Below are 11420 nucleotides of genomic sequence, written 5' to 3'. Positions count from 1 at the left end.
TAAATACCCTAAGACTGAAAATGTAATAGTATTGTTGTACTCCGAAGTAGTGTAATGTAGTTTTATATCTTTATAAAACCATTTGAATGCATGTTTTCAGAAATATAAGATGTACTGTACGGGAAAACAATGTACTATAGTTGTATCTGTGTAAAACCCTTTGAAAGTATGTATCTGGAACTACTAGTTGTACTGTAAAATAGTGTAGTGTAGTTTTATTATTAAATAAAACCATTTGAAGGTATGATTGCCCCGTAAATCAAATATTTTATTAATACTTTTTGTGAGTGTTTATTATAACCATGCTAATGACTAGTGGCCTGCAAGGCGTTCTTCAGGCGTCGTAATGGTACGACATTTGTCACCCCAGACCTACCGGTCCAACTGTAGATAACAGTTTAGATGCGGGATTGTCAGTCCTGTATAGATCTATACATAAGTGTCACACTTTCCCTACAAGAGACTCTGGTTATAATTCAGGGCTTTAGTGTGTACTCTGGTAAGTACAATGAAGGTAGTGGCTCACAATACTGTATTAACCGGTTTACGTATAGCGTAATGAAATCTATTTTTCTTGTAACTGTATGTATTACCCTTTCATAGTGCTTACATAGCATAAAAATAATTATACTTTTAAATAATTATTTTTTATTGTCCCAAAAAGGGTAAAATAGTGTGAATGTTCCATAAACTATACCTATTATAGTTTATATAAATGTTTCATTGAAATAATGAATTCTTAGTATGTACCACACATATATATATATATATATATATATATATATATATATATATATAGTTTAGTAGAATAATATAGTGTATTTGTACTTTGTTTATCGTGGTTGCGTTTTAGTTAAAACCTGGTATGTATCTGTTTCACAAATTTAGAAATAAAACCATTTCATAAATTTAGCATTTTTGTATAAACGGCAAGAAAATGTATGTAATCGTTTCGTATTTTTAACAAAAGTTTTCTTGTGTTTTACCTGTACCCCCCCCCCCCCCTTAAAACATGGGAAAATCGTGAAAACTGTAGGGGTATGAACTCACCTCGAATGTGTTCTTGGCTGGTTAACGTAGTGATAGGAATGTTCTTCGAGTTAGAACACTAGAAGATAGTGGTATCCTAATAATCTTTAACGTTTTATAACGTGTATAAATTAGTTGAACTTAATATGAAAGTGTTTATAAAAACACTAGGTTGTTTAAGAAGACTTACAATATATTTTTAAGAAATAATTCTTGAAGGAATAGTTTTCTTGGAAAATGTTTGATGGGGTTCTTGAGGATGCTTGATGTTTCTGGGACTTGTTCTTGAAGATATGAAGGTGTTATTGAGAAAGTTTGCAGATTTGAAGACTGTTCTTATGACCTTTGAGAGCAAATGACGGAACTTTGAAAGTGAATATAAGAAATGGGAAGGGGTTTTCGGTCCTATATTTATATATGGGGTAATTGTGATGTGATATATGCATTGGGATGTGTAATTTATCCCATTGGAAGAAGTGCCAACGGATAAGGTGTGTGATTTCGGCCTATCCCCATTGAAATCACCTTGATTTTGGTCTAACGTTCCCACCGAGATCACCTTGATTTCGGTCCAAATGAGGTTCTTGGCCAAAGGGTCCTCGGTCTAAATGGCGTTCTCGGCCACGAGGGTTCTCGGTCAAGGGTTGTTTTCGGCCAAATGGGATTTCGGTCAAGGCTTAAGAGTGATTTTGGTTCTAAATGATCCACAATTGGTGATTTCGATTGGCATGATTTTTGATTCCCAAAACCGAAAACCTTAAAAGTAATGTGAATTTTCATTATTTAATTTTTAACTATTTGATTTTCGTTGACACAATTGACTTTTATTTGACTTTCTTTGACTTTTGTTTGACTTTTATTGACACAATTGACTTTTCTTTGACTTTCTCACCCCCATTTTCTCCTAAACCCACATTCCTATTGGTTTCAATTTTTATTATCGCGCCGGCAATGCGTTGTGCTACTAAGGCTTCAGTGGCGTCTGAACTCATTGGCTCAGGGTTAGATCAGGGTCATCCTCTTGTGACAGGCATGGTTCTAAATTTAAGGTATAAGTTAGTTGTTATCATTAGTTTGAAGTTTTCTTTTGACAATCTAGTTAAAAGGAAGTTAACTATATTAAGAAAAAAATTCAAATAGATAAGAATATACGAAAGGTTTATATATTTACACTAACGTTTACAGATTTTTGGTTCCATTAAGCATTTCCCCCAAAAGTGTACAAAATGTGTGGTTTGAACAGGAAAAGTATCTATATCATACACAAAAGATATAGGAGGATCCTATACATCTGCTATTTTACTTTTCCCTCCTTCAAACCCAAAAAATACAGTCCTCAGCTTCCCTAGCTGGGACAATCCATCACAATCCAAAATAAGCAATTATCAAGGCCACCAACATCACCATCTGCTGATGTAGGTACCTGATCATCACATCTGCCATGAAGGTACCGATCTCCAATATAATAACCCTATGTTCTAAATCATCCCTATGCCATGCTAACCCATCGATCATTATCTATTGATAATGGACCTGAGACCGAGTCTCCTCCATATGATAATTAGCGTGGAGTATCCTTATCTTGGTCAAGTCTCTCTCATGCTCCAACTCCCTAACTCTGTCGGTCAACATCCTGATCTCTTGTCTCATCGCAACATGATCCTTCTCTACCTGGTGTATATGACCCTCATGACATGCAACTCGTGGAACTAGGACTGAGATTGCCCTATCCACGGGATCCTCTACAATAGGATCACATATAGTGCTTGAGAGGACTCACCAATCTCATAGAATCTGAGATCGTTCTCCAACACCCACACCGTCTACCTGAGGAGTCCATTTGTGAATATAGTACGGCTTTTTGGAAGCCCTAGGCGAAGATAGAGATGACACCACCCTTTTTAGTGATGGAGTGTGGATCATCTCCTCTAGCGGTGACTCTGACTATGTAGGGTCCTCCTCGCAAGTCTTTTTCGGCTCGATTGGATCACCATGAGATGATGAGTCTGGGTAAGATGAGTTGTCCGCTGGGTCTCCGTCCCTTGTCTGCTGCTCCTCGACCCCATCATATACATCATCCTCAGATGGCTCATCCTCTTCCTCGTAGGGTTCCTCATCCTCCACATTTACAGGTGGGGGTGTTATAGGCATCCACAGATCATACTCCTCCTCTGCCAACTCACGACACCACCTGATCATCCTCTGGGGAAGGGTATGACATCCACTACCAGATATCCATCCGCTAGCTTGTAATGGTCACGATACTCCGACTGCCCTACATAAGACATCAAATGGGTCATATGTTTATGAGAGACATAGAGAAAATTGAAAATACATATAATTTGGTAATGATAAGTATATAGTAGGCAGTACCGTTTCTACTAGGATTTTCTATAAAAGGTATATCGGATAGGGGACTTTCAACCGTCATCCTTGAGCAAGAGCGGGATCCTTAAGCGATAAACTTGATCTATTTCTATCCGAGAATCCTAAAGAGTCGAGCTATGTCACTGATCCACCAATCCTCAAACGCTTAATGAGTCTACTATCATTTCCGGATTTAGGCGTGCGACATTCAGACCATAAGAAAACTTAGTGCGCATTCTAGGTCTAGTCGTGGTACGGCTGAAATACTATACTAACCCTAGGATTGGCCTTCGACTTAAACTCTTGAGTTGTGATTTAATGGATATTTATTTTCTGATTATTAGGTATATTTAATAGAGTTTATATATACTCTTCCATATCTTTTCTTTATTTTGTATTTTATTAATTTGTTGTTTTATACTTCAAGACTATATGGTAAGGATCAACTAGATGAGAAGTGATGGAGGGTAGGACCATTTTGGCATATTACCGTTCTGAAATCCAACAACCCAAGCGAAATTTCAAAATAGACAGCTCTCCCGTAAGTAGTCTATCTGTATGTTAATTAGTAATAATACTTTTTATTAGAGTATACATCCTAAGTTATAGTCATAGTTCCTAAGGAATTACTAGTTCGCTATAATTGAATTCTTTGATACCAATAAGTCACTCCCTTCTCGGCCGATGGCAGAAACGCCAGGCAGTGTGATGTAGGGATGATTGGATTCTCGGAAAATTATCACAATTGAACAGTATACATAATATAAATCAAAAGATAATTTTATTCATTATACTAATTGGGGGTTACATTGATAGTTTTAAACATTCTCGGAAAACATAACGACACACAAGATATACAGAAATAACTTCCAGCAAGCTTCGATGATGATCCGCTCCTATTCGGGACTATCCTCCACATTCATCTCCCTAAGAATACATGTATTTTCATACATCAACATAATGTTGGTGAGTTCATAGGTTTTTATAATGTTCTGCCTTAAACTGATCTTTTAATCTTAAAGATTCTTTTAGTTATTAGGAAAATCTTTCTGAGATACCGTTAGGATAACAATCCGTCCTAACTTACTATGTGTTTTAGGTGTCTTATTTAACCCTAGTTCTATTTTAATTTATTTTTAAGAAGGTATGTTATCTTCCTTAAATTATAATAACCACTACTAGAAGGTGTCCCTCTTTAGTAGCAGGAGTATTGACTAGTGTACTTTTTGAGCCCCCATAATCGAAGCTTCTAACTGATTATAACCCCACACAACGCTTCATTGGACGTTGTAAGTATTTAATTTCATATTTTTAAGATATGTTTTGTTGTGTTTTACTTGTATCCCCCCCATAAAACATAGGAAAATCGAGAAAACTGTAGGGGTATAAACTCACCTCGACTGTGTTCTTGGCTGGTTAGCGTAGTGATAGGAATGTTCTTCGAGTTAGAACACTAGAAGATAGTGGTATCCTAATAATCTTTAACGTTTGATAACGTGTATAAATTAGTTGAACTTAATATGAATGTGTTTATAAAAACACTAGGTTGTTTAGGAAGACTTACAATATATTTTTAAGAAATAATTCTTGAAGGAATAGTTTTCTTGGAAAATGTTTGATGGGGTTCTTGAGGATGCTTGATGTTTCTGGGACTTGTTCTTGAAGATAAAATGATATGATTATTTTATTAGTTTTAAAAGTTTGATCTAAATGTTTTAAGGAGTTACATATTTTGTCATAAAATTTTGGAGCTCAAAAGTTTTTTTTTTTAAAGTTGTGATCTTAAGGGTTTTTGAAACTTTCATAAGTTATGGATATGAAAGTTTCTTTTTTAAAAAAAAAAATTTGATTCAAAGTTTTTATGGAGTTACAAAATTTGGTGTTAATGTTTTAAAGAATTCCATAACTTGTTCTTAAGTTATGGAACATGGAAAGTTTCATCATAAAACACCATTAATTCCATAAGTTATGGAATCCAAAGGTTTTCAAGAATTACAAAACTTGCCCTCAAGTTTTGGAATTTGAGAAAATGTTTTTATGAAAAAAAGAATTGAATTCTAAAACTCTTGGGTTCATAAATTAAACAATTAATTAAATGGTTTTAATTTTGAGTTTAATAATTGGAATTATGATGTTTTGTTGAATAGTTCAAATTAACTCTTATGGACTTTATTAATAGTTAATTAAAGCGTTTAATTAAAAGAGTATTATTAATCCATAAATATATGGTTTGAGTTTAATTAAATTAAAAGTCTAGTTTAATTAATAGATTAAACCACCAAGTATTTTAAATGTCTAAAATACACCCTTATACTATTATAATATTAAAAGTTTAATATATTATATGTATAAGAGCAAGTCGTCTTACCATTAGTAGGCCTCATTCACGAAGCCGGTCTATAAGGGGGGTATAAGGTTACTGCCTATAAAATGGCAGTTTAATGGGTGTCCACTCTCACTCACCGCTTCCTTGACCGGTGGAGGGTCGTTAGCCGAACAGGTAGGACAAGGACTATAATTCTCCCTTCATTATAAGTATAATGATAAATACTAAGTAACTAAACACTTATAAATTCCCAGTCTTAGTTACTTAGGAAAATGTGAATAAGGTGCTAATCCATGAAATTACACTTTGCACTTTGTTTAAGCTGTTAGTGGAGCGTGTGTGGTTAACCGGCACACTAACCTGGACTTAACAAGGTAGGCAAAGGGTAACTTAATGTTTATCATAGTATCGTTGGAGCGTGTGTGGTTAACCGGCACATCGATTGAGGGGTAAATATTAAGGGTACCAAGTATATTTGCATGGTTACTTCACACCTTATTTTGTGATCCTCGGCATCCCAGTCACAAAACCTGAAGGGCACACTCGAGATTGAAACATGCCATTGAAAAGTTCAATGAATCTCAAAAGAATCTAGGAGTTTCAAAACCAATTAAAACCTAATAATACATTTCGTTTATCTTGGTGGAAATTGGTGAATCGTCATTCACCTACCTTCAAATATTTTATAGCTTGGATTACGGCATCCCTCTTCCAAGTTATAAAATAGTTTGTTGGGTCCTAGCCTTAATATATCATATTGGGTGTTATATTAAGGACTTAAATCAACTTTACGTGAATTTCTCCCATTGTTGATGTCTGGTTTAGACAACAATGATCTTCCCAAACCAAGCTTTCCTAATGAATATGACTTCCCGAGTTTGGCTCATGGAAGTCATACTTCTCTTCCTCCACCTCCTCCAATTATTCTCCCTAACCCACAAGTTCAAGGTCACTCAAGCCCTAATGGCAAGCAAGGTCTATGTGTGATCACATCTTAGAGATGAAGTCACATATTGACAAGCCGGGAGAGTTGGGTGTCAAAGTCTTGAGAAAGTTGGATGTTCAATCACTTTCTAAGTCACATAGTGAGTTCCTTTGGGACTACTATGAAACAGACTATGACATGAACCTTAATGATCATATCTATTTGCTTGGTGCTGCTGAATCAGCAATGATTGGGAACGATAGTAAAGCAAATTTGATTAGAAGATCAACTTCCCAAAAACTTTATGGATAGTGACAATGGTGACACTGGAAATCCAGAAAAAGCATTCTCTTCCCAATGGAAAGGGATTGGCCATAGTCAACCCGGTTGACCAAATGGTAAAGAGAAAGGCTAAGTCTGAGATAGTCCCATTACCAAAGGGTCCATATGTTTATTTTGCCAAAGGAAGGGGCGTTGATTGCAAAGCTGCCAAATTTACCTAAGGATGTTAAAGTCAATAAGTTTGACTCTACATCAGGTAGAGCCCATTATCTAACTCTGTTAAGTTCTATTTTGAGATCCTCATTACATGATGTGACTGGGTCACATGTTGATGTTTTAAGAATCAAAGAATAGAGAGAAATCTTAAAGGAAGTATATGCTGATTCTGATCGCGAAGGTGGATTTCGATCGCATCAGAATTTTGAGTAGTTGCTTAAGAAGTTATGATATATTGCTAAGGAATAGATAACAACAATTTTCCATGTGGATTGTAAGGGTAAGTTTTTCCGCAAAGTTTTAAAATAAAAGAAAATTGTTTAATTTTATTTATTTGAAGTATCCTTACAATGACATTTGTGGAAAATTGTTGCTTATATGATTCCACTGACAGCAATATTGGAAAATGGATTTGATTCTTTCATTTGTGGTAGTGTCTAAATTTACCAAATCAGGAAAGTTCCTCATCACCCAAGTTTCAATTGGACCGAAACTTGGAATCATGCAAGTTGAATAGTATGATGAATGAGAACTTTCAAGCATTGGAAAATCAAGACTAATCACTTGTTCACATGGATGTGTGAGTCAAGTGAAGGACTAAAGGGATCGAGTACACATTCTTGTGCACTGGTCATGTCCACCACAAAGCTCGTTAAGACTATTTGATTTACTAAAGTTTAGTAAATATGGTTATACTTACAAGTTTAAGTATAATTCTGAAACATTGGAAAAGTCTCAATGTATGGCAGAACGAATGGGAAGAATCAAATTAGGCAGAAAGATAAAAGTTTCTCAAATCTGAAAAGATGGGAGAGTACTTTAGTATCATGTTTGTGATCATCTTAATGATTTAGAAATCATATCACAATTAGCCCTCTAAAGGTCATCTTAGTGCATTCTTATGACTAAGAAGAGGAGTCATGAATTGTTGAAATGGTTAGATCAGGAAGATGAGTCATACTTCGTTCCAAAACAATTCTTAGAGTCATACTCCAAGATTGTAACTTGAGTGACATATCTTAAAGAAAGGTTTAAAACACTTGTCAAATGTAAGAGTAAAAGTGTCCTACTCTTGTACATTTGAAATTGGTAAGTTGTGATGTTTTGGATAAAACAAAGACCAACTAAGGCCAATTGTGTGAAGTGTTTGTCTTGATAAAGAATCCGCACTATCTCTTGAATATTTGGCAAGATAGTCTTATATGTCAAGAGGATAGTGGAAGTCTTAAAGATCCTAAAAAGAGTTTCAAGAACTAATCAAGAATAAAACCTGAGGTTCTTCACTAGCACACGACTTGAGGTTTATAACCTATCGTGTTGACATATTCTGTGCCCATTCCAGTTAAAGTTGGCTTTGCATAGGAGTTCTGAAAGTTCTCAATTGGTTTCATAACAACTTGGAAGCAATGGCAGGCCCTGTACTGCCAGGTGGCAAGAAGTTAAGATTGCATAAGTTCAGTCCAAATGAGTTTGGATTTGTCATTATCCTTGTCTTATGACTATGGTTTTGACGATTCGCATGGATAAGAACACATACACCATAAAATCTAAGGGTCATAAGGTTTCTCTCCGATTCATGAAAATGATGGTGAGGAAACACTTCCACCAAGTAGATTTGAAGCAGATGGCAAAAGGTCTAAACAATTGAGACTATGATTATGGCATCCCTTTTCATAGTTCTGAAATTGTTTAAACACACATGCATGCTATCTAAGGAAAGGTGTATGATTTTTATAAAGTTTTATCAAAGCATCTCGTATCAGAAATCTGAACTTTCGTAAGAAAGTCAATAAAGTATTGATTTCTAGAAGTCCAGCTGATTTCTGAGTACATGTCAAAGCTAGTGGGAGCATAAGTGTTATGCTAATAATCATCATGTTAGTGGGAGCATGATAATTATTGTTAGTGTTGCAAGTTAGCAATGTTAATTATAGAAAACAAAAGTTTCAATTCGTGAGGCCACAGGGATTGAAAAAGTTGTTTTGCTATAATTAAGGGAGAGGATATACTTCATTTCAGTTCTAAAGGCTTAGATTGAGACCTTAATCATCTTTAGTCAAGAATATATATATGAATTTCATGTTGGATTGGTTCAACATAAGGAAATTCTATATATTGCGTTCTCAAAATTCGATTATGATTACGGCATCCCTCTTCATAGTCAAATTTTGAAAACAAGGCAAATAAAAATATTGTAGCAAAAGACTGGTCTAGAATCATGTCTTTATATGAGACATCATGAATCGTGTACCATTTGCTTTGGGTACAGGATCGATTGCATGTGCTATAATATTTTCATTTCTAAATTTTTCCAAATGCCCAGATGCATTAAGAAGGGAAAAGGTCTAGAATTGGATATGACTAAAATGATTAAGCAATTGTCGAGGACAATCTGAGGTTTACCAAAGATTGGTTGCTCAGGGACAGTTGGAAGTATAGTGCTAATTTTGGAAGGACCATATTGACATATTCTGAAAAGAGGCATCTCTTATTCAGAAGTGATAGTCAAAATGAGAATATGGAGTTGTCTCCATAGGTGGAAGTTATCTGTGTAAGATTAGAAAACTTAATGCAAGAAGCATGTCCAAAGCAATGTACTTTGAATATGAGACTTAGTTTCCATGGAGTTGATCTCCATTGGAATACCTTATAATGAATGTTGACAAGTCTTTGTGACTTTGTACATATTCATTACAGGAGGGTCAGTGCATATAAGTTTAAAATCTAAACAGATTTCGATAAATGATAGGAATTTGAAATTCTCACATTTTTCGATAAGGATTTGGGAGTGTGAAATTAGAATCATTGAAATTATGTTCAATTGGTTTATTTCACAAAGTAAGGATCATAGACAAACATAGATTGCATACTTGGTGTATGGCAAAGCTATTGTTTAAGAAAAACATAGTGTACATGCTTGGAGCATGGGATAACTAGTGTTTTTAATTTAAGTATAAAGTTGATAAAACCGAAACAATGAATAATGAGTAATCAGTATGGTGATAAATAAAAGTGTTTATTTATATTCATAGGGTTTGATACCATATTTGATTCATTTATTCTTGTGTTTCACTTTGCATGTTTTGACTTCCAGAATAACTAAGTCGCTCTTCCTGAATGATTAAGTTATTCAAACCATCCACAGTCGGTCATATGTTGGAAGTAGATATGAATCAAGACTGTCATGGGTTGGTTTGTAGAGGTCCAAGTTGGTGGACAAAGTGGTGCTACAACATTCATGAGTGCTCATAAGTTCTGAGTATTGGATTCAACCCGCGCTCATTTGAATCACTTCATGGATTTTATCACGAGTGATCATGAGACGATAATATCTTATATTCTTCAAACCTAGAGATATGAGTTGTTACTATGAGTTGGTTATACATTGATTGCACGAAAACACATTTGGTAACTCGATGTTATAAAACGTGCCTTTGTGTATGATTCAACAAGTAGTAGAACAAGCCATATGAGTCAAACTTTATCCATTCCTTTTACCTTCGGGATAAAAGCGATATCTGTGGGCCCCTCGATGATTTAGCGATGACACATGTGAGTGCTTGGCCAAGCCAGGATTGATTTGATTTGTTCAATCAGTCAGTCATCATAAATCGAAAATCGGGAAACAACAAATGGACAGAGAGAATGATTATAATCCATGTCTCAGTCCATATGATATTTAGAATGGAGGAATATATGATCCCTTATCTACTGGACAAGTCATTGACAAGGTCAGAGTTCGACAGCGGCTTTAAGAGCTACGATTGCCAGTTAGGTTTTGAAGTCATACTCAATAATAGTTTTAGACTTATCCAAGTGGGAGACTGTTGGATTAATGTCTAAGTCCATAACTATATTTGGTATGTACTTGACCCGACCCGGCATGGTCCATTTGGGTTGCACTTCACCGACACAATTTATATGGATAGTCTTTTGAGAATAGTATATTTATGATTTATATTAATATATTATAAGTTCTAATATATTAATATGGAATCATATTATTTAATTAGTATTGATCAAGAATTAATTTAGAATTAATTAAGTGATCAAAAAGAACTAATTAAATATGGACTCTTATATATATGGAATGGGCCAAGTTCATTTAGGTTGGGCTAAGCTTTCATGGATGGTCCATGGAGCTTTTAACCCATGGATCCTATGTAAATAAAAGGTCATGGGTATTAGGGTTTACATGGATGTAACCCTAATCCTCCATAATATATAAAGGGGTCCTTGGCTCACAAATATTGGCACAAGTGTGTGAAAATAAGA

This window comes from Lactuca virosa, chromosome 2 (genome assembly GCF_052849685.1).
Source record: "Lactuca virosa cultivar CGN04683 chromosome 2, Lactuca_virosa_CGN04683_v6, whole genome shotgun sequence".
In the NCBI taxonomy this organism is placed as follows: Eukaryota; Viridiplantae; Streptophyta; class Magnoliopsida; order Asterales; family Asteraceae; genus Lactuca; species Lactuca virosa.
Note: the sequence above shows the minus strand (reverse complement) of the source record.